The following is a 25,801-nucleotide window of genomic DNA, read 5'->3' as shown; positions in this document are numbered from 1 at the left end:
AAGTGACCATCGGCAACTACTGGCCTGGCATGCATCTATACAGCGTTTGTTAGCCATTTTTGCGGATCATTTGCGAACGTCAACAAACCATCGAGATGGAGGAATGCCATGAGCCGTTTTTGTTGCGTGTTGTGAGTTTTGTGATAACGGAGATGGAATGTAAATGCACAATTTACAAAACTGAAAGCGCATGAAGATCTGACTAAGGGTCCTTGCACATCGAGTCCAAAATTTTCGTTTGCATTTTTTCGTATTCGTCATCCTTTCCTATCAATATGCTTGTTACGGATGCGAAAACGCAGAAAAACGAACCTGATCCCATTTTTTTTATGATGGACGAAAAGTTTCGGATGTTTTCCCCGGAGGCAGGGAGTAAACGTAATGGACACAATGTGAGGTCGTATTTAGTTTTTTTTTACGTTCAGAAACATTCGGACGAGAATTTCGGACTCAGTGTTACAATGACCTTTAATCTCCTCTAATAACTACCCCAGAACTTACAGTGTTATATATCATCGAGACTGAGAAAAGAACACAATGGCTGCAGACAACAGGTAGCTAAATGCCGCTATCATTGTTTTCCATGTTCGTGGGGTATAAAAATGCCCGGTAGCCGGTGTTTCGTATGTGTACACTTATGTCACTGTTAGTTCCTATAAAACTGTTTTAGACCGATCAATGATGTGTGTGAACGTACCCTCAGTCATTTACTTTTTCTTTGCAACTTGTTTACCAATTTGGCAAGGTACATATTGCCAAGTGTTTTAAAATCTGTTCAGATTTCCACCGTCGGTGTACTTTATTTCCACAGCCATTGGCTGAAAACTGTAGGAGAATATGTGTGTGTGTGTGTGTGTTACTCACTCTGTTGGCCCACAGCCTGCAGTGCTCTCTGTTGCTGGGGACCCATGCTGGCTCCACCCTCTCCAGTCATCTGCAGGATGTCATTGATGATTGACTGCTTGTCCACAGCAGCAGGCAAAGGACACATGGCGGGAATCTGAGGAACAGACCAGGCTGACATGTTTTGTGATCATCCAGAATATCATCCAGCTCACTCGACTGCAAACAAAGGAAAGGGAATTCCATTTAGCTTAGTATTTTCAGTAGTCTAATCAGTTTGGTAGTCTAATAAGATGTGTTTTCAAGGTCAAATTTCTTGGGGGTTTTGTAATGCACATGAAAATTGTATCTCGTGTCAGAACCTTCCAATTTCATCTTTATCTACATACAACAATTAGTTACAAGGTTGGTATCTCAGTCTTTTGGATTTAGGACCTCAGCCGGGAAAATGCTGAGAGTGTCGAAGTCTGCCTTCTGAAACCCCCCTCCCTCTCACATGTACACACACACACACACAGGGCTGGAATCTAGGACACACTTCACATTGAGTTAAAGGAGGCTAGCCAAACACTACTCGTTTCATTTGCCTGGTTCGTTACCATCTTGTAAACCCTAGATAGCTTTCTCCATCAGAGAAGTCTTCTTAAATTCACACTGGCAAACACACTCTGCACCATGGCCTGGAACGCCAGCGTTGACGTTAAATGACATCATCTATTCGACTTTTAAAAAAGGTCATCTCGATCATATCGCTTTTAAAGAATATTTACTTTACCTTAGAAATCTAAATGCCACACTTGGGCTGTTAGTGCACTTACAGTTTCTGATGAATGTAATGTGGGCATATTTGGAAACCATCTGCCCTAATGCACTGCAACTTTTTAATTCTGGCTTGGAGTTTGACAAGTCCCAACGCGGCTCTTGAGATAAGAAACAGCAGCAGTGCATTTCAGATAAACAATTCGACCAAAGATTCAGCACTGTACGTTTGTTACCAAGGCTGTCCGTCTATCAGAAAACACACTAAAAATGCATACAGCTTCTCCTAAATGACACATAAATAAAATGTTACATCAAGTGTGCCGTACACATGCACTCTACATATGGAATAGAAACATTTATGCTTGTTAATATTACAGAGGTCTTAGGAAGAACGCCAGTTCGTGGACTTTTAATAAAACATGCAATTTAAAGTCCTTAATCAACCACAATGATGGCAGCACACGTGACAATCTATATTACAATCAGGGATCTATTTTTTTGCAATGCTTTTTTCCATTTATAATAAATACTTTATAAAATTAAGATTATAGTATGAAATGCCTAAATATGTATTTATTTCATTTCATTATAGAAAACTATACGCAAAATATGTAATTTTAAAAATGAGGTAAAACTGAGCAAAAAAAAAAAAAAAAAAAGACAATATTGTGTTTAAAATATAAGATAATATTAACTTCTATTAACAATATTACTGAATTGTTGAATAAAATTACATTTGCACTCATGGTATTCATACATAAACAACACTTGTGTAATATTGCTCTCGCTGTTCATGTGATATCGCTTATAATGTGATAGAAATATGAGACAAAAACTCAGGAGCAATTTTTTTTGCCCCAATATCTTGAATTTTAGGGCATAATTGCATTCATGCAGTTGTTGCCCTGCATCATATTTGTTCACAGTGAACTATATGAAATGTAAGATGACTTATAGGTCCGGGGTGGGGCCAGTGCATTAACTGAAGTTAAAATATTTTAAACACATTATTTTTTCATAACCACTAATTAAGGTTAACGCATTAAACGGCGCCCTAATATAGATGATAGATAGACCTAGTCGATGTATAGATGTCCCAGTACTTTCCATTTTCAGGACAGTAAGTGCAGTGGATGAGAGTTCACTTGAGGGTGTGTGTGTGTGTTTTATGGATTGTTGTGGAGAGATTACAGGTCAAAGGTCAAACAGCACATGCGGTATATTATTCTTGGGTATTCCGTATATTATTCTGCATCCTAATGAAGCCGTCAGGTCTCCCCGTGCATTGATTTTCGACTCAGTGTGGGCAGTGTGGAGGAAAAGCGCTGCACAAACAGGATGTGAGACGGTAGAGGAGGAGAACTGTGATGTTAATGAGGGTCACTTCTCCCCTTTGTGTCAATGCTCGGAAGCTCTTTTTCCGCATGCCTCTCTCTCATCTCAGCTCATAACATATCACACATCACACACCACTGGTGTGAGCACCACTGGTTCCCTGGCTGCCCTCTTGAATCAAACCTGCTGCTGATTAGTCTCAAAACTGTCCATGGCATTCTTCACCATGCTTCTTGTTTCAGCTTTTTCTTCCGAACTCGTCTTCCTTCCAATCATCACTATCATCTCCCTGCTCACTCCTCCCTGTGTATTATCTGTGTGCAGCTGCGCTCAGAACTCCGGACCAGGAAGGATGCACTGTGCATTAGCAATGGGATTTTCTTGTAATTCGCACTGAGCTGGCAGAACCCTTCAGTGGAATTTGACTCTCCTCTCAAGCCAGTGGGGAGCGCTGACGTTCATCGTTTGATGGTTGAGCCAATAGTGGAAAAGCTACCTTGCGTGGAGAATCTATGAGAGCGTGAGTTTCTCATCAGCTCCCAGTAGACATATTCCCACTATAATTTACAACACTTTGGCTGTGGGCTAGTTCCAGACATGACCTGTCCACTGAACTTTTAACTGCTAACATCACAATTTGAAGTTGAATGCATAGGAACATGATAAGAGAAAGTGTACTATTTAGAGGTTCTGTGGCAGGCAGTAATTTATTTCTTTTTTATAAAACGGTTTTACAACCATTTTAAATCACTTTTTGCAGTATAATTTTCAGTCTTTAAGGGCATGACAATGAAATGTATTATTATTATTAAATAGGTCGACAGGTCACTTCGGCATGTAAAATCCATTCAAAAAGTGAGTTGAATTTTGTTTTTTTTACAAACCATGCCGGACGTGTTCACTTTAAAAAGGGCTGAGGCTTGACACACTGTAACAAAATTTGTGAGTCAAACAAGGAATGGAATCGTAGTCGTAGAAAGGGGCTTTGGAATATAATAACTATGACGGACTATAGGCCAAAGTAATATATTTAAAACACTTTATTTTTAATGGGTCATAAACCTTGTGGTATTACAATTGATATCTCACTTTACCTAGATATAATTTTGAAAGTGTAGGTTGGAGACTCAAGTCATTTATTTCGCAGTAATAACTTATGTGCTTCTTTGAGCTTTAGCTGAATTTCATATAATACTTGTGTCAATGGAATCTATTTTTCACGAAAATCAGATGCGCTCAATAACTTGCTGCTATGGCAGATAGATGCAGAGGTATGGACTGTGGTTGTGGACCCCCTGATGAAGAGCCCTAAAGAAATTTCTGTGAATGCCAAAACTTCGAAACGCAGGTTAGTCCAAGTATGAAATAAGATCATCAGTGCTGGTTTTGATGGGCCGCGGAGGGCCAAGTTAGTTCGTGTAGACAGGAGCAGGACCGAGGGGTTTAAGAGGGGTTACCAGGGTTTAATTGGTATAACAGAAGAAACCACCAATTGAAGCGACAGGTGTGGGAAGGGGAACAGCTGGCTGCACTGCTTGTGTGTAGTGTGTGTGTGCAACGGAGGAATGGTGTCAGGGTGTACCCGATTAGAGCTCTTGTGAGGGGTTGGGAAGGGCAGAGGAGTGACCCCCAATCCTGAGTCACACTTCCTGCTGAAGAGACACACACACGCAACCTCCGCCAACGCAGCATCAGACTTGTAACACACATACAAAGCACATCTAATCGAAGCACCACTCAGGGAAAGACAAACCATCGATGCTACAAATAGAAACACTAAAATCTGTATGAGTATGTAGAGAGACAAAATCGCAAAAAAACCTAGCAATGTATCCAGCGAGTTGCTTAGCTGTCTGCTTATTCATGCTAACTACAAGTGAACGTTATAAAATGTTAGTGATTTGAATGCTCTAACATTCAGTCGGCAGCAACCAAAACAGTGCTGCTCACCAGTTTAATTTAGTATCAATGAGACACCATTAAGTTTGTTTTTTTTAAACTGTCAAAACTTAGTTATTTTTGAATACGTTTAGTTTCAGGATTGCAGTGCAAGCTTAGTAATTTTGTCATGTCCATTTCTTGTTTTTTTTCTAACATATGTCTTATAGATTTTAATTCTATAATATATATATACTTATAAAGTGAGAGTCTTCTTCCCTCTCTCTCGCTCCTTCCCTTGTCCTATATAGATATATGTAAAATGTATTTAATTCATAATTTAAAACATAATTATAAGTTAAGTTTAATGCTTATATAATTACATTTACAGTCAAGTTAACCAAAACAATACTACACTATATAAATTCATCATATGAAAATGTATTTACTGCATAATTTAGAAATAACTATTATTAATGTTTTAATTATATTACTTTACATTTACAATTAAGTTCAAAAAAACAAAATTCAGTCCAAAAAAAAAAACAATCCACACCAAATATTGGTTAAGAAAAAAGGTCAATTAATAATCATATATAGTTTTTTTTTTCAACTATATATATATATAATATAGTTATAAAATATTGTGCTCCTAGTTAGTGCATGTAACCCAAATCATTTACAAAAGGAATGTTGCCTTTAATATATATTATATATATATATAATATATACAACACACACATATATATATAGATATATATATATATACTATTATATATAGATAATATACATATATACTACATATATATATATAAATATGCCACATATTACATATATGATATATACATATACATATACATAGATAGCATATACATATATAGTATATATATAATATATATATACTATATAATATATCGATAGTATTATAATATAATAATAGATCTTATAATATTCTCTTGATTGGATGATTATAAGATTTATAGGATTTATCATACTTTTGTGCTTCACCAGTCATCTTGTTTAGACTAACGGTGGTAGGGAGAATGGAGGTCAGAAAGTCATCCATTTATCATACAAGATAGGTTATATACAGGGCAGTCCATTTGCGAACATAGCTGGCTCATCCACTGACGCTTGACTGCACAGTGCATTAATTGGGATTGCATTTCCATTAAAAAACGTTTAATGCATGAGATGCAAATCTTGCCTAAAACAAGCGGTCTTGGCTCTATCTAGCATCGGGCTGTTATGTCACAGCCTACCTTTTAGAACCCAGCGTTTGGCATCTGTAACTGTGCTTCTGATAGCGGTAAAATGTTGTTGAACTACACAGCTATGCTTTGCAACTGAGCAAGAGAAAGAATGCAAACTGGACATACAGGATGTAAAAGAGACTAGCTGAGCTGACTTGAGATCAATTAGGGGAATGCATCAGTTGAGAGAGAGATGAGAGTAGAGACGATAGAGGAAAGAAAGGAGAGAGGAGAGAGAAAGGAGAAAGAGAGAGAGAGTAGAGGAAATGGATTGATTGCATCAGTGAATCAGAGCTATTGACTTTTGTGTAGGCCACCAACAGCTGCCTGGTGGACAACAACTATGTTCAAATTCTGGATCATTTCTAATCTACCGTCTGCGGCTAAAACTGCATCTAATGGGGTTTGGGTGGTCCTTTCTTTAGTTCTACCCGTCTGCCATATCCAACTGCAAGGCCTTGGTAATTGTGGCGCCATAGCTGCTTCTGTGTTGTCAAAGTTCACCACATGTAAAGAAACCTGTTAATTGCAAGCGCAACTGTGAAAATAACCTGTGCATTTGTGGGTGAACAACTAGCTGGTTGCGAAAAGGTAAGGAGGTGGACGCGCTGGGTAAGAGGGCACGGTTGTCATGGCTGTGGTGTCATAGGTCCGGTCGGAGAGGGATCGTACTGCTTGGGTTGTTGTCCCTTGCCATCAGGTTTGACCTTGTGGTGGGGGGGTGCATACAGACTTCACCTGCGGCTCTGGGGCGGTGGGCGTGGTCTTTCGGGCGGGGGTTCTGCTTCATGCTCGCGTATTCACACACCACGGCGGCTGCGTCGTCGCAGTATCACGTTAAGAGGAGAAAGGGGGGGAGGGGAGTGATGAGTGGCTCTGTTCCAAACCCTAAGTAGAGAACGCACCTCACCTGTTCTGGATAGGCAGCTACAGGCGGTGGGTGGGCTGGGACACGAAGAGACACTGCTATGCGCTTAAGAATTGACAGGGAGGCAATCGAGTGACAGGGTGTCAGCATGTTGCTAACAGGCGAAACTTAGACTTAAATACATTAACACTCCACCATGCGTTTTTGAAACATGTGCATGTTTCTTTATCATTTTGGACTGACGGTTTTTCCTCTGAATCTTTTTCAATTCAATATGTAGTCTACCAAAAGTATAGCTTTCATATGTAGACACTGGCCATGCTACAATTTTTTGCACTATTCTGCAACATATAGTGTGTACCCAAATAACAAATGTAAAAGGAATGTTTGCCTTTTTTGGTATATTTTCAAATAATATTACAAATGTATATTTTTATGAAATATAACTGTAATGGAATTAAACTAATGAGATCATTGACCACAAAAAATGCATATTGCTGCAAGCAGATATCAGTATGCTAGTTATTCCATTCCAAATATTCCATTAGCAGTCCATTAACCAAGCCCATCAAAGTGCATTCTGGGATTTTCCTATCTGTGAAAAATTTTGTTTGTAAGTTTTGTGTCAGTATGATTGTTTTTTTGAAAGATATGAATACTTTTATTCAGCAAGGATGCATTCAATTGATCAAAATTGGCAGCAAAAATATTTAGACATTTTACAAAGATTTCTATTTCAAATCAATGCTGTTTTCTTTTGAATATTCTTTTCAAAGTACCCTGAAGAAAAAAAACAAAACAAAACAAAAAAAACGTATAGCTGTTTCCAGAAATTTTTTAAGTGTACCCTGAAGAAAAAAAACAAAATATGATTTTCTGAAAGATCCATGTGACACTGAAAAACTACAGAAATTACTGATGACAATTCAGCTTTGTCATTACAGGAATAAAACTAATTTTTAAAATGTATTAAAACAGAAAACAGTTCTGTAAAACTGTAATAATATTTCAGTATATTGTTCTTTTATTGTATATTTGAATAAAAAAATCTAGCCATGGTCAACATGTACTTTTTGTGGTGACTTCCTTCATAAACATAAAAAAAAAAAACAAAAAAAAAAAATTGTTGGGTATTACCCTAAACTTTTGAAATTGCACAGTGCAAGTGCTGTCTAGGTCGGCAGCTCACTAGGTACTGGTCCTTCTCTCTTCACTCCTGCCACATTTCATCCTCCTTTCTCCCCGCATTCCTTACTAATTTGGATTTTTCCCTTCAGTCTTTTCCGTCTTTTTTTTTTTTTCTGCGCGTCTGCTTGAGCATCGCTCTTCCTGTCCCGCTGTGGCCCTCCTGCTCAGTGCGTAATCACTGTACTTCATGTTCTCAATGGCGCTGTCATGGAAGAGCATGAGGTCAGAGGTTCCTCACTAGCGGAACTCTGGGTCTTTTCCTGGTACCGAGGGGCCTGTGAGGTCATTCTGCTAACCAGGTACTAACAGCAGCAGCTTCCCGAGACCACTGCTTTGATTTGACAACTATGACTCAATTTGTGGCTCAATCAACAGCTTTTAAAAGAAGCCCGGAAGGCCCAATGAGCACAAACACACACATACAGGATAATCTCTCTATTCTGTTGCCTGGCCCCAGACGCTTCTCTCTCTAACTTTACCGCCGCTGGCCAGGCGTGATTGGTGCCCCGTGCCAGCTCTGCAGGGCATGTGCCAACCGCTGTGCCAGAATGAGATGTCATGGAACACCACCGAGACACCTTTTTTTTCAAATGTCACAGAGCTGCTTCTGAGAAACTCCTGCCAGTTTCCCACAGAATCGACCTTCCTGTGACAGAGCTCCTCACTTTTCCCTTCTCTCCTCCGCTCTCTCTCATCTCTCTTCTCTCTCCTCTTTTTCTCTCTCCCTCCAGCTGGCTGAGTCATTTATATCCCTGCTGTTACCATACTGCCCCCTCGATCTGGGGCGTCATTGGCCGGTTTATAAATCTGTTGTTTGCTCTACTTTTTCACACCCAAATAGAGAGAAATACAAAAAGAGATACAAGGAGGAAGGACAAGGATGCACACACTCTTAAACAATACAGCAATGAAACTGAAAAGAAAGGCGATAAGATCGTTGGTATCAGTTGTCATACTGGTTATTTCTGCATGAGAATCCACAACACTGGCTGACGACCTTTCCAACGTGCAATACTTCTTGTATTTGACCAAAACGGTCATTGCCCACAACCCACTAAATGACAGATCTTTTCTGCATTTCACCAAAGTCACATCCACGATTCAACATATTTAAAAATAATCAAAGTCAAAACCAGCAGCCAGCAGAAGCGATTCAGGTGGTGTTTTTGCATATATAAACTCTCAGTACTTTCTGTTCAGTTTAGCTCTATTGGCAGCATGCTATCAGTTACCACAGAAAATATTGCAGTGCATTTACAATTTTAAAAAAAGCATATACAGTATAAACTAGAAGTTACATACATGCTTTATTTTTTGGACTTGTATTATCTCACAATGGTGAACCCTCCAAAATAAAATAAAATAATTAATAATGATAATAATAATAATAATAAAAACTAATATGACAATAGTAATAATAGTAAAAAAATAATAATAATAATAAGAAAAAAAAAATATAAATAAAAATATAGGTATTAAAAAAATTAGGTCACGCACCATGCTTGCCACTAATTTTAGACATGGAAAATTATGCAATTTTTCACAGCTATTTTTATAACAGACTATTATTTTCTCTCTTTTCAAAGTAAAAAAAAACAAAAAAAACAAACCAAAACAACAAAACAAAACAAAACAAACAAAACACAAAATGTGCAGGATGCCAGTGAGGTACAAGTCAAAATTATTTTGTAGTAATATGGAGCTTAACCTTGTATTAAATATTTCTTGGTATATTGCCAGGTTGGCGACATCACTTACCGGCTCCACACACGGTCATAGCTGCCATCATTTTTTCCTCCGTCTTAATTCCTGGCATCTTACTGCCCTCCACCTCCACCTTTGTTTCACCAGGTATCCATTTTGATGCCTTTATCCTTAAGTACATTATCATCTTTATCCAGTAGGGTAGCGCAGTAGGGCGTTTTGTCCTTCTTCTTGGGGCTGACGGGCTCTTGTTTAATGGCTAATTCAGCCCACACCGGCCCGCCCCACCTGCAGAAATCCTGACACAGCTCCTTCCCCGTGGCCTCGGCTGTTGAGTTTGGCCAGGTCAACAGGGCGACGAACTGTTCTGGAGAAGTCCTATGAAGGATCTTGTGTGTTTCTCCTTCAGGGAAGTACATGCGTTCCCGGCTCCAGTTTGAGCACCCATGCCGCCGTTCCCTGGGGCCCAAGCCAGCGGGGTCCTTATACCCGGGCTCTCCTCCAGCCATTGGGGGGGGTGAGGTGACTCGATAGGCTCAGTTTTAGTGTGGTGAGGAGCTGCAGGAGTTTAGTATGGCCTTTGTTGTCACGTAGCCGGTTCTGCGGATTCACTGGCATCCGGTTTGTTTAAACTGGCCCAGGTTGCCCTTTTCATCTCTTGGCTGTTCGATGCCATCATCCTGCCCGCCGTTACCCTGCTCTGATTGGTTTCTGCTCTCCGATGACTCTGATGAGGCTCCCATTTTGTTCAACATGTGAAGATTGACAACCCACTGCGGCTGGGTGACCTGTCCAACTTCCTCCTGGTCGTGGTCGAGGGTGATAGAAGCCCCAGTGATTGGCCGTGGCTCACAACGTGGCACTCGCTAAGTGCCTGGAGGGCGTTCAGGGAACTGCTTGTGTAACCATGATTACCGCCTGCTCTCCCCATTGCCACCTGTACTGCTAGTGCACATGCTCGCAGGTGAAATGTAAGCTGCCTGCTGGGGAGAACTGCGGCGGGGGGCAAGCCCCACGCGTGGAGATCCTGCCATTCCCATTTCCATGGACTGGCTCGGTGGCGTGGAAGAAAGCATGGCCCTGGACTGGGGGCCCTGAGACGGGCTGCTCAACTTCAGCGGATAGCCACTGCCCTGAGGGGTGGCGGCCTGCATGGTTGCCGAATGGCTCATAGTTCCTGGGCACCCAAAACGGTGGCCCTGTACTGGGCCGATAGCGCCGGGCTCCTTCTGGCCACCAGGGAGGGGAAAGTGGGATGTGTTGCTGCTGACGGTGGCATCCTGTCCCTGGGGGGGCGCCGGAGGAACCTGCTGTATTGGGAGAACTCATGGGATTCATGGTTCTGCCCATATTCTGAGAATTTCCAAGATCAGGGGTCATGCACAGACGGGGCTGCTCCCTAAAACAGAAAAAAATAGACGTTTATAGTCGCTAACAGATTATCTAAAGAGCAAATAACGCTGCAACATATTTGCCACACACTTAGCACAAACAGTTTTATAGACAAAGGTGAATTTAACAATTAAGTTTAAAAACATAAAATTCCTAATTAGTCAACATAGATAAAAGGTCACTAGCTGTGTTTCCTTTACCCTACAAATTGTGCAAACTGGAAATTGAAAATACAATCAATGGAAATGTGTCAATAGCGCACAAGCTCAAATTATAGCAAAAAAAGTTTTTTACGCTCGCATGAGGTGGTTTTTTCAGCCCCAACCAAGTTGAAAAATGAAAAATTTCACAAAACTGAAATGGAAACAGGTTTTTATTTTAGCATTTCACAGGTCAACTGGCGTACGTAAGTGTCACATGGTCATTCTTTAATCTACTATAACATCTAAGAAACACCGCATACATGGCCGTTGTCAAGTTTAAGAGGCTTTCCTTGCTATTAATGCTTGGATAATTTACACTGCACACATCTGCGGTGCATTACGGCTCAGGCGATGGCCACTTTAGTCAATACTTGTGTTTATACCAGACACGCCACGAAGACGTTTGCAGAGGCATCCCAGAAGCGGCTCTCCCCGCCCTGCTGCTCTCGCTAAAGATACACACATACTCCTCCTTCGATTAAAATTAATGCTTGGTGCGGTGGCTGCGATAGGCTATTGTAAACCTACCAACATTCACCACCATGACTTTTTTGTCAGATGGAAAAAAAATTACACTTTAGGTGCATAACATCGGTTAATGGAAATGCTGTCGTTTTGGGCAATAGTATTTTATTGACGACATTTATTTTTAACCGCAAAAGTTTTGTGCAAATCTGTAATGGACTCACAACTATTGTTACTATTAAAACCATTAAATATCTGTAATTGAAAATTCAGTAATTGAATTTTAGCAACTGAAATAAAGCAGAAAAAAAATCTAAATATATGATAAAATACAAACTTAAACTTTAATAGACATGTTGACCACGTTGTGGCAACTAACTGAAAATTTAAGTACTAACTAAATTTAAGTACTAAATGACTAAAACTGCATTAAAAAAAGAAAGCTAAATAAATCAATAAACAACAGATATTAAAAAATAAAAATATAAAAAGCTGATTTAAATTATTAATAAATACTATATTAAATAAAAAATTAAGCAATCAGAATAAGCCATTAGAATAACCCCTTACACGCTAAGTTTTAAAATTTAGTGTATATCCTATCCTACAACCATTTAATGAACACAAAAAAATCCTTCAGACTACTACTGAAAGAAGGACCCAAAGGGGCCATTAAGAAATCGCCAAGCGATCACCCAGAACACAAAGGCCTAAGAAACCATTTATCAAATATGCTAAAAAACACCAAGCAACCGCATATTCATGCCCTGGCGACAATTTCCCTGGCTTAGCTTTATACAATGGAAAAACATTTTTTAATTATTGTAAAAAGAAATAGACATTAAAACGAGAGAAGAAGTAGGGAAAAAGTGAGAGGAAAAACTGAAACAGAAAACAATGCCTCAGTTTAGGCAGGGCATGCTGGTCTCACCAGGTTTGGCACGTGCTATTATTAACAAATGTGTTTTAATTGTGACCAACAGGGGAATTAATATTGATTTCCAAGTAAAATTCTATTGAAAACTATTACATTACATTTATCCAGTGCAGTCATTTGTTAAATTAATCTCATAATCAGGAAGCGTGTCTTCTAGCGCTCCAAACAAGGAATCCTAGAAAAGAGCTTAAGCAGAATTTTCAGGAATGGCTTAATTAACTAAAGTATGTTTCAGCGGAGAAGGTTAAAAAGAGAGGAACAAATTGTTATCAAAGAAAAACAGCAGTGCTCATCCCTCAAAACAAGCCACGGGACAGAGAAAACGAGAGAGTTTTGCTGTCATATCCCCCTCTAATGTAAAAATCACCTTGGGGTTAAAAGCTTTTAGCAAGCTACATACTAAAAAACTTGCTCCAAGCTGATAAAATGCATAGACATGCCTTTGTTCTGAGCATGCAGGATGAATCATGGTCAAGCTATACTGTGTGTTATTGTGCTGGAGATGCTGTGCTTTAAGACAGCCACCCTCCCACTGTGAGCTCACTCTGGATTTAATGTTTATCTGTGCTCGACACCACAGCCTAACACTGCTGCTATTGTCTCAGAAAGCAAACCAGTGTTCCTCCCTCACATGCTGTGAGAGAGATAATAAACTCTGCAGCTAACACATGAAACTGTGTTCACAACTGCCTGCTTTGGATCCAAGCTTTACTAAGCCATACACTCTCCAAATGATTTGATTTTATGTGAAACTGTAAACAAAACTCACCTGTAATTCATTCATATTTATTTTGTTCTAAACTTGCATGAATTTCTTTTGTGGAACAGAAAAGGAGAAATTCTGAAGAATATCATAGCCGCTCTTTTCCATGCAATTACAATGAATAGGAACTGACGCTTTAAAGGTTCAAAAAGTATGTTAAGCATCATAAAAGTGTTCTATATAATTGTGAGTGCTGTCATAAGTTTTATGAAGTCATATGATAGCTATATAAACCAATGATTCACTCAAAAGAATGACTCATTCACAAATTGGAAATTGTTATACCTCCCATGCGCTCTCATGAAAAATAAGGGATGATTTATAGTGCATCGATACTTAAAGGAATAGTTCACCCAAAAATGTATATTTTGTCAAATTATTGTTGTCAAAAATTTTAATTGTCATAATTTACTTGGTGTAATGTTGTTGAAGATATTTTGAAAAAACCAAGCAGTTGTTGGTCCCCATTGACTTCTATAGTAGGGAAAGAAATACTACGGTCCATCGACTGTTTGATTACCAGCATTCTTCAAAATATCTCTTTTATGTTCAACATAAGAAAGAAACTCATATAGGTTTAGAAGGACATGAGGGTGAGCAAATAATGACAATTTTCATTTTTGCGTGAACTATCCCATTCAATTTTTGGTCTGTTCCTTACTCAAACCTATTGTATGGCTTGAGAACACTTGATTCTTCTGCATTATTTGTGAAGCTTGCAGCTCCAGACGCACTGTAATTGCATGGAAAAAAAATCTTCTTTCATGTTCTACAAGAACAAAAAAAAAATCATAAATGTTTGGAACAACATTTTCATTTTTGGGTGAACTATTCCTTTATCACTCTCCCATTTACTCGCTACTTAATTAAACCAGCAATGAAATTCTGAGGAATTATCAAGAGTGAAAAAGCTTGTTTGCCAATGTGTAGCTGTGGGAGTCGAGGGAGTCGTGTTATTCTTGGTTCTAATGGAATGTTTTGAGACCTGGGAAAACACGGTCGGATGTTCTCACATGACAGTGAGATTTCAGTATATGGTCATTAACTGGGCTTGTCAGAACTAGAAAGTGTGTGTTTCGGCTGACTGCTCACACACAGAGCCGAATCAACAGGAGAAACAGTGAGAAGAGGGTCAAAAATGACTCAAACACTTACTCATGCGAGTAGTTCATAAAATACATCATTGCGTTTTCATGAAAAACACAGATTCAGACATAATCAGAGACAAAACAGCTCAAGTGCAGACACTCATAGTGAGCTGTGTGGCTGGGTAGTGGGTACCTTTGTAAAATGTGCAGTGACATGTAGAGCTGTGGCTCGTTGGTAGCAGGTGACCGAACCAGTTTGCTCTTGGTGTGAGCAGAGACGATGGTCCCGTCGGACAGGGAAAACCGGTAGATGGGACTGAACGCCTGCCCATGCCTTAGCACTGCAAAACAACACACCCACATGATCAAAACTTTACTTTACTAAGATTTTTAGTCAGACAAGATAGTCAGACATGTCTTGACAAGATCAAAAAGTCACTTCTAAATATAAAACCCATAAAATTCCTATAAAACGGCAAGATTAACCTTTCCAGTAAAGATAGCGCATGTATTACTCATATACACTTTCCTGTTTTCACACACCCCAAGTATTTTGTATTTTTGCTACAATATGAAAAATACTGAAATACGGTAATGTCTAATATACATCTTTATGACAATATCCACTATAGATCTTGATGGCATCATGACAAAAGGAGTGTGTAAAACTGGTTTGCCAACGGAAGCCAAAAACAAGGCGTGTTAAAATCATTATGGAATTCAGAATATAGGTAGTTAGTCAAAAAAAAAAAAAAAATACTAATCCTTGTTTGCGCAAAACAGTAGCCAGAATGACAGCATTTCTTAAGTGGATTCATGTGAGATGCACTCAGTACCTTCTTGCTGATGCCTCTTGGCGAATGACATGTCTCCATCGTTCTGGAGGTGAAAGCGCTGAATGCATCTCCTCACCAAGTCTTCCCAGCCTGGTTTCATAGAGGCTCGTAACAGACTGGTGTCCAGGGAGGTGATCTTACCTATAAACACACAGTACAGAAATAAGAAATATAGCTTGGTTTTGTCTGCTGCAAGTTGTAAAGGTTTAATACTTAGCGTTATGGATTTAGAATAAACACCTAGGCAGCATGACCGAGGAATATTGAATTTTACTTTGTAAGAACTGTGACCAAAAAAACTAAAAGTATGACAGAAACATTTTAACACTGTAATCGCTCAGTTACAATAAACGGCAAACTGGGAGTTTCCATCAAGAAGCCACATCAGAATGAGACAAAAAGTGTGGTTGGTGTGATGGTAAAAAACTCTTGATGTTCCCATTGTGTGACCTCACTGTCCAGATGCCTGTAGTATGTTTAAGATAACATAATCATAATTCGGAACTCAGACAGAGTTACAGTTGCACTGTGAAACGACTCGTGTTCCCCTGTTCATGGATGACCAGAATGGCGCATAAACCTCATTACTAAACAAATAGGTTAGATTTTAAACCAAAATATTTGGAGAAAAGAATAAATAAATAAATAAATAAATTATTTATAAATAAAATTATAGTTATATGATACACAATTGTAATAAAATCTATACTAATAATATCTTCTTATTCAGATGCTGAAAAGTTGAGACGGCCACTGGCTGTTCAGTTGCAATGTATGCATGTATGTAAAATATATTATTACTATTATTCATATCCAATATATACCTATATTATTAGCTTTTCAATAAACTCACAAACCCCCTGAAGTTCATTTAAAACAAGTTAGGTCAAAAGTAATCAAAAAATAGTCTGATTATTTTACCTAAAAATGTGTAATGTTATGAAATACGTAACTAACTACAATTTTTTTGTCTGATATATAGTCCGTTACTGATTCCAAATTACAAGACAAAATTGTAGTTAGTAATGTGATCCATAACATTACACATTTTAGGTAATATAATCTATTTTTTGATAACTTTTGACCTAACTTTTTAGTTTGTGAGTTTAATGAAAAGCTAATAATAAATTAAATCATTAAAAGTCAAATTAAAATAAGTCATTTTAAAATAACATCAAAAATTAAAATATTTATTTTAAAATCTCAGGGTACTTTAAGCTATTTGGTGAAAGATGTTCAGATAAAAAAAAAAAAGTTTGGGAATGCCTGCATTACATGTCAATCAGAAATAACGTGAATTTGTGCATTTTAATGTGTTTGAGAGACAAAATATGTAATCATGTAATCAACAAAAAAGTAACTGTAGTCTGGTTGCAAGTAATTTAAAATGTAGTTTAATCTAATTACAAGTACTTCATTTTTGGAATTTGATTTTGTAATCCAGATTACATACTAGTACCCAGCCCTATATTCATGTCACTAAACAGTCTTTCCAGGTTAAAGTCAGCATCTGTTGTTTTAAACGAGGGTCTGTGCATTGAGATGAGTGCTAACTGTGATGTGAACACCCTTTGAAGAGTGTGAGCGGAGAGAGGGGTGGCGTTGGCATGGTTACCTTGGAGGTCTTGGCGGGTGGTGAAGCTTTCGTGCGTGGGGAGCATGGGTCTTTCTTTCATGGGTACTCTCCGCGCTACGCAGATCAGACACGACTGGAAATCTACATTCAGAGAGAGAGAGAGAGAAAAAGATCCGATCAGTCATAACAGATTATTAAAGCGTTTTGAAGGGTTCTTATGAATGATGAAGCATTGGTTCTGTGTGTTTGTGTGTGTTGAGGGGGTGGTGCGGAGTGGAGCGTGGGGTGATATGATGGAATGTGACCTTTCATTTGTGTGTCATTGTGGAGGCTGACCCTGCTGTGCTGCTCCCATGGAGACTTAGTTAGAAAAGTCATCCCTCACACACCCACAAAAAGATCATAAGAGAATCATAATGTCTCCAACAGTCTGACACATCAGACGCACACATGATAAACAAGTAATAACATCCATGATAGGTCCATGGATGCATGAGGATGCATTTTTTTTTAACAGACATTAATATTTTCATTTAACATTTATAATGTTACAAAAGATCTCTATTTGTTTTTGTTGATTTCTGTTAATTAAAAATCCTGGAAAAATGCATCACGAACTTTAAAGAAATATTAAAGTGCACAGCTGTTTTAAACAATGATACAACAACAACAACAACAACAAACTTTTCTTGAGCATTAAATCAGCATATTCTAATGATTTTCCGAAGGATCATGTAACATTAAACACTGGAGTAATGGCTGCTGAAAATTCAGCTTTGCCATCGCAGAATATATTACATTTTAAAAAAAAAAAACACTGAAATAGAAACACTTTAGTAATTTGCTTCATTTTTAAGATGGACACCACAAGGTCACAAACTGGCCATTTCATTCAGTTAGTCACGACACTGATTCAGCAACCACTCTGACTGATTCAGTGAGTTCATTCAGTAAAGGTTTCTGTCCCGACTGATTCAAAACTGTAAACTTCTGTTTAAGAGTTTTTTTTTAAAATGACGTCTTGTTATTGTGTCAACGGAGTTCTTGCTTTTGAATCCGACTACTTGTTCATGAATGCATTCTGGCGTTGCTAACATGATTCTACTTTTTGATGTTTACATCAGATTGCTGTGAACAGGCCTTTACATGCAAACACACGGCCCCTTGGGTGGTCTTCACTCCAATCTGCATAAAGACCCAAGCTTCACTGTCTCTGCAATAAACTCTCTCTGATACCCCTCTCCTCATAAACATCTCCTCTGTCTCCTGCACCAGGGTGAGCCAGCTTGCTGGAAGAGCAGCTGGGCACACAGCTAACACCGACAGGGCCATAAAAAGAGATGCTCCATCACTCAACACACCAGCAGTACCCAGCAAAAAATTAAACATGATTTGTGTGTGCATGTGAGGGAGAAGAGAGAGGACCAACATTAAACATCTCTTTGTTAGCCTTACACTCGCTGTTTACAACACACACAACACACACCACACACACACACTCTCTTAAACCCCAGCCAGGGCCAAAACCAACGCCAACACGATCCAGTAGAGAAGTGGGTCTCAAATGCACCCTGAACTTTGGTGACTCTGAGAGGTGGAGCGAGCGGAGAATGAGAAGAAAAAGAGTCAAATGAAATCACATAACTGAGAACACATTTTCTGGCGGGGAAATGTAAGCGGAGATGCCGAGACGGTTGGCCAACGAGCAGTCTGCCTGATCGCCCTTTTCGCCTTAATGTTTACAGAAACTGGAAAGAGACCATCATTTTTCTCACATGGTCGGAGACACACTGATATCACAACAACTAAGTGTTGCTTCCGACAAATAAGCAGAGCAACAAGGCAAGAAAACGTTAAGTTCGATATGAATATCTTAAGTTGTCCAAGCAATGGATCCAACTCTTACGATGCAGATGGTGCAGACATAATAAAAAGGAACTTTGCTTCCCTTTTACATATCCTTAATTAATATTCGTCACATTGCTTTGTAACAGCAACCGTCTTCTTCTGCACCTGCGCAGCTGCATCAAAAAACTTATTCAGCATGTGTGGAGCTGATAATTCTTTAACAAATGTTCTACCGTTAACCATACCCTCTTACGTGGGCGCGTTGAAGTGTATTAAACTTTCCACTTTAGACGTGGGACGCCTATGGACATGGGTGTCGGCTGTCTAGGCCGGATCTAGAAGGACGGGACTTCACACCTCGGAGATTGTATCCATAAAAAAATCTTTTTACAATTTGCGTATTCCCGAAGATAAACGTAGTCATTCCGCCGAGTCCTCGACTCGGGTGGTTTTGAAGACTCTACGTGGAGGAGCCGCCTGCCATGTCCATACGTTGACAAGAAATTCGGATTTTTGGGTGAAACCTATCCCTCCAAGAGGTCGTAACTTGCTCAGCTGTTTTTGGGTGAAACCATCCCTTACATGGGTTCTCTTTGCTTGCCACGGTAGACTAATCGGCTGTATGAATATTTTTTATCTCCGAACAATTCTGCAGTCATGATTCAACGAAGTGGGATGATACACAACTCGGCAGCAGTAAGTGTCCGTAGAGAACATTGGTTTGCTACTTGTGCTCCCTTAGTCCCACTATCTCGTTCGCAATTTCCGTACACATCGGTCTCTGCTGCCATAAGCACTTGCATAGTTCTAAAGTATCAGAGATTGTGAAATATACAACGCGGCACATTGTTCTGAGCTTTTTTTTTCTCAGAATTGCAGTGATATAAATCGCGCAGTTGCAGATATACAAGTCAGTATTCATTGATATAAACGTGAAAAAAAAACTTTTCAACTTTCAAGTAAAAAAAGAACTGAGTTTTATATCGTTGTAATTATGACTTTTCAGACAAAGTCTGAATTGGCAACATACAAATTCGCGGTTTTGTGAGAATGGAAGTCTGAATTGCAAGTTTTTTATATTTGCAATTCTGACTTTATTTCTCGCAATTGCAAACTTATTATACCACTATTTCTGACTTTATAACTTAGCAATTTTAAGTTTTTTTTTAGGAAACACCATTCCTAGCACGTTCAACAACACCACCCCCCCCCCATTCAAATAATTTTTATTTGGGCGACTCACTGCCTGGAACTAAGTTATGTAAAAGTCCATAAAGGACACTCTCACGGTATGTTGTCGTTAAATCAAGGGATTTGTGCTATGTATCGCCGCTTTGATAGATCAGGCACATTTATTTCAGTCCCTCAGACCACACTATTTATAATCTGCCTCTTTGTTAACAACAACAAAGTCCTTAACCACAAAATGTCTTAAAGACTTATATATGCGTTATAATGCCTCTTCATTGGCCGATAACCACTAGAACTTCTTGTCCTTGTAAGGCCCTCTGTCGGGGGCGTCGAGATTCCATTCCATTTATGAAGTTTCTCTATTCAGTTAATTTGTCTATTTTCGGATAAATCTCACTAAATCAAAAACCTAATGCGTCCCAAAATATAAAGCGCACACTGTTTTAAAACATAGTTAAAATAAAAATGATTCTTGAACACCAAATTACATATTTATAAATGAGCGTGTGGCGCTAAAACTGGAATAATGTTGCTGAAAACATTCACTTTGCCATCGACATGAATAAAAGACATTTAAGAAATATATTAACAATAGAAAACGGTTATTTTTAAATCATAATATTATTCACAATAGTACTTATTTAACCTGTAATTTCACATTTTTAGCGATCAAGTAAAGGCAGCCTGATGAGTATAAAGAGACTTCCATCAAAAACCATTTAAAAAAATCTTACCAATCACCCAAACTTGTTTGAATATAGTGAGTGCTTATTCCAAATTACTACTCTTACCTGCATTTTATGGCAGCAAGACCACAAAAATGACAGCAACAAATAACCAACTGTTGATAGAGATAGCACTTCTCATCCACTGGGATCCAAAAGTCTTTTAGAAACTATAGGTTAAAATCTGCTTGTTTGGTGGGATTGCGTGACAAAATGGACGTAGCCCGGCGCATATGAGAAAGGGGAGCAGTCACTTTGTTTGGCGCAAACCTTCTATGCTCTGCTATAGAGAAGCATTAAATCTAAGAGTTTCAGTATTACCCGTTCATGTTGGCTTAAATCAAGTGTGTTTTAAGAAGCGGTGGCTCACACCTCATCCCTCCTCCTTGTATGGACTTTGGTTCAGACACAGCAAAGCACTGCACTTAGTCCCTCATATTTCTGCTTGTGTCTCGTGATCCCGTGTCTCTTCGGCCTCACTGTGAGGGTTCACGCGAGCATCTCGCGGCAGTTGAAGTGTGTGGCTGATTCGCGCCGAGGTTACAAGCTGGACCGCGGCACTCCGTTCACTGAGATGGGAGGAAGGCGAAGGGACATCACTCATTGTCACTCCTAATTGAAACCAGCAATTCCCTAACTTTTCGCGCTTACTGAATAAAGCGTGGTGTTCACACTGATGTGGTGATTTACAATGACAAGGGACTGGAAGTCATTTGTGGTATTTTCAATGAGGCTACATGGCAATGTGAAGCTGACGCATGAGAGACTGTTGGCAATGAGTTAAAAATTAACGTTTATATTAAAAAAACGTGTGCTAATTCGAAGGTAACTTTCAAGCGGGAGTGTGCACGCCAGTGAACCCTGCCACTCATGCACATGCGTATTCAAAATATAGGATATTTGCAAAAAACAATTTGCGTCATATAAAGCAAGCGTTTCCATCCCATGGTGCATGTCAAAGATTTTTGTGTAAACTAATTACCGAGATAAAATTAAAACTAATTAAAATGTCAGATTTTATAACATTTAAAAAAAATGACATTATGAAAATATGAAATATTAATATGATTATATTGTTCTCTCATATTATGGTGACACAGGACTTGATACATGGACATTTCAATCTTAGCGAATCTCTCTCATATATTTGACTGCAAGCTCACCTTCAATGACACATATCTTAAAAACCTCCAAAAACAACTGATGCATATAACCAAGAATTTCTTATATTTAGCATTTTTTTTTTTTATATAAGTTGGTACACTAGACACATCGCAACATAGAAAAAAAAAAAGACATCACTACTTCTGTTTCATAGCAACTGCAAGAAAAAAAAGATAAATTGGAAGTCCAGTGGAAGTCACTGTGAGTTCATATTTTATATTATTGTACTGTCTCATTTGCCAACAGTCTCTCTAATGGTAAACTTCACATTACTAACTCTCACTGAACATTAATTACCTTTTTGGTGGCACATCTATGGTTAAGGTAAAATTGTTTCCATATTAGTGTACACAAAATGTCTTCTTAACTAAATAAAAATGTCATTCCACCTCAAAGTGATCAGCAATTATGTTTGTAATGCATTTTTGAACATTTTCCTTGGTGTTTCATACAGTATTTTTTACAGGAATATCATTGAAATATGTGTGGATGGGAAAGAAAGCCTTCAGTGTGGAACACCCTCTCTTAAAGGGATAGTTCACTTAGTAAGAAAATTCTGTCAGTAATTACTCACCCCTCAAGTGGTTTTTCAACACCTGTAAGACCTTTGTACACTTCGGTTATCTGCGAACCTGAAATTAATATGTTTGTTAATGAAGATCCGAGAGCTTTCTGATCCGAAGCATGAGACAATAACATAACTGACCCACATTCAAGGCCCAGAAAGGTAGTAAGGACATTATTAAAAATAGTCCATGTGACAGGGTGGTAGTAATTGGTTGAACAATTTTCTTACTTTTTGGGAGAGATTATTCCTTTAAACTTTTAGATGGTAGCAATTTGGTGTGTATTTTATTTTTTTAAATCATCCAAAGCCATTTAGAGATAAATTTTATTAAATAACCTAATTTATTATGTCAGCCTCTAAGAAAATATACAAGAAAGGCAAATGCTGAGTGGAACAACAACAACAAAAGTGACACAGTCAATCCAAACTTATTTGATGTTTACATCTATGTGAAATAGAATTGGATTTCACTATGAATGGGATCCATAACCAATGAGTTTTTTTTCTGGCTGGATGTATCATTTAAAAACCAATAATGATATTGTTTCTAAGCCTGAAACCTTCCTCTCTTTCACCTCTGCAGGTGAGCTTCCCTTCTGCCGCAACTGAGGGAGGAGGAGATTCTGATATTCCTCTCTATAAATCCCAGTTCTTACTGCTCAATCTGATAAATATAATCGCAGGGGGTGGAAAATGTAACTGCTCACACTTCTTGAGTATTGAGGAACAAAGTCGTTCCTGAAAAGAAGAGGTGCTAGAAGTGCAAACAAAATGAAAATACCTAAATGGGAAGGAAAACCGTGAATGGAAAATAGAGTCTCACCATGTTGACTTGGGCAGAGATTTTTGATGAATTCGTTATGGTCTCCTACATGCAGGGATGCTGTAAACACTGGTGTTCATCAGCTCTTCCTGAGTTATACCACTTGGTACTGCGTCACATTCTCTCTGACACAAACACGATGTTTCCCCTCCATGTTCACCCACAAAGAAGAACCCATCTAGGGCCCTGGAGAGAAAAAAAGCCTATTAGTACAACTTGAGCACAGATCTTGGCTAACAACCAATATTATTATTATATGAAGAGCACAAAGGCTAATTACACATCCTTGCTCCATCTAAAAGTGTAACCATTCAATAGGGAAGATTGATATCCAGCAGAAACAAAACAAAATGCTGTCCAAGAAATCTAGGAGTCCTTGCATGGGGCAGAATCAAGTTAAGTCAAGGTGATTACGGCATGAGTCTGAATTCATGGTCATGGTTTGTTCAGGCAGTTTTGAGCAGGCTTTAACAGTTGTAGATGTAATGATCTGAATAGTGTGTTTTTGAGAAAGAAGCTACTCCAGTTTCGGTGTGCCAGGGTCATATGATGCAATTTAAATTTGTTCCCTTTCTTTTTGAGTGTACAAGCCTTGGTGCTAAAAGGCGAGATCTGTAAAGTTGGCAAGACTAAGTCCGCAAAGCCACAGAGATATTCTTTATAAAATTTACGAGTAATACACGCCCTCCTAAAACATCTCAGTTAACACACCTCAACGTCTACGTTACTATGTGGGAAGATTTACATAACGCCACCCAAATGTTCCTACAAAGAAAGAAGGCGTAACTTTTCTTCTCTCTGCTGCCACCCGCCGCCATGTTGTGAGATGCTGTGCGCGCTACGCTGTGAAAGTTTACACTACATTTGTTTGGGCTTCCAAATGAGTTGACATGACATGAAATCAGTAGTTAAGTTGCATGCACAACACTGTTACAGAACAGTGTTCAACCCAAAATCTTTCAAAAGTGTGGCAGCACATTTAATGGGAGGATCCAGGACTGTTTCCCCTGAAGCATTAAGCCTACAATGCCGGGTGTCAATGCCTACAAAGTGGGTGCAATTCCCAACTTTGTAAGGACAGTCTTGCACTTCTGACTCACAGTCTCCGTAGCACGTTTACATATTTAAAAGAAGTTTCCACGTGATGTTTTTACAAACGCGAGTTTGAGCAGCAGTGTAGAGTAGAGCTTGTTGTTTTGTAGTTTCTTCTCATGATGCACAAATGCAGATACACAAAGATCGCGAACGGTTGGAAAAAGACCGTATAGATCATTATAATTCAATGTAATGATATCCCTCACTGGATGCAACAAATGCCTCGCTTGTAATGGGTTTTATATTGTTTTTTGTCTTGTCGCATCTGTGCGTTTCTGACGGCGTGGGGACACGGACATGAAAATATGGCAAGGGGCGTAATATTTTCAGTCACAACACGCTTGAGGCATTCAGCCAATCACAATGCAACTGGAATGAGCGGGGGGGTAGCCAATCAGAGCACACCTCGCTTTCAGGAACCATGAAAGTCAGGGGCATAGGAGGAGCAACAATAATGTAGCATTATGTGGAAAATAATGTGTTTTTTTTTGCAACCGTAAACCACACACATACATTACTGTATTACACCAAAAAACACAAAATAGTCATCGTTCTGTTTTTGCAACTTCATATGACCCCTTTAATGAAGTAATTAGCCTGCAGTTGCAGTCAGTTGCAGTTTGTGGGGCTGTTTTTTTTACGCAGGCTTCATCTCAAAATGATAGCCAGGGCCAGGCAGAGAGACAGGGGAAGTGGAGAAACTGTTTATTTTTCCTCATTGTTAAATGCAGATTTACAGGCCAAGGCTTTATTAAGAGTGCATGCTATCTCGGAGAACAGAAGCTTCCTAAATAGGTGCAGTGAGGTCTCTTCCAAATAGGGATATGTTATATATATATATATATATATATATATATATATATATATATATATATATATATATATATATATATATATATATCGATATATATATATATATATATATATATATATAGATATATATATAAAGATAATAATACTTGGAAATATCTTTTACCATTTAAAATGCTTTTCTATTTATATTCTATTAAAATGTCATTTATTATTCCTGTGATGGCATGGCTAGTTTTTCAGGGGCCCATAACTCCAAGGATTTTGCTGTCCCAATAGATTCTGTCAGGTAATCATAACATGAAAACTGAGTTGTTGCCCAAAAAAGCACTGATGCTTATTAAAAATGTTGAAAACAATTTGTGCTGATACATACTTTTGTGTACAATTTTTTCAGGATTATTTAATGCGGTGAAAGAAAGTTCAAATAACAGTGTTTATTTGAAATAGAAATGGTCCAAAAATCCTTTACTTTCACTTCTGATC

General features: G+C 38.6%; 1 pseudogene; it reads right to left on the bottom strand.

Moving 5' to 3' along the window:
* The window catches only part of LOC109050210, a 90,724-nt pseudogene that overhangs the window by 13,882 nt on the left and 51,041 nt on the right, over positions 1–25,801 (bottom strand).

Source organism: Cyprinus carpio, unplaced genomic scaffold (genome assembly GCF_018340385.1).
Source record: "Cyprinus carpio isolate SPL01 unplaced genomic scaffold, ASM1834038v1 S000006820, whole genome shotgun sequence".
Classification (NCBI taxonomy): domain Eukaryota; kingdom Metazoa; phylum Chordata; class Actinopteri; order Cypriniformes; family Cyprinidae; genus Cyprinus; species Cyprinus carpio.
This window is presented reverse-complemented; position numbering and strand designations above follow the sequence as displayed.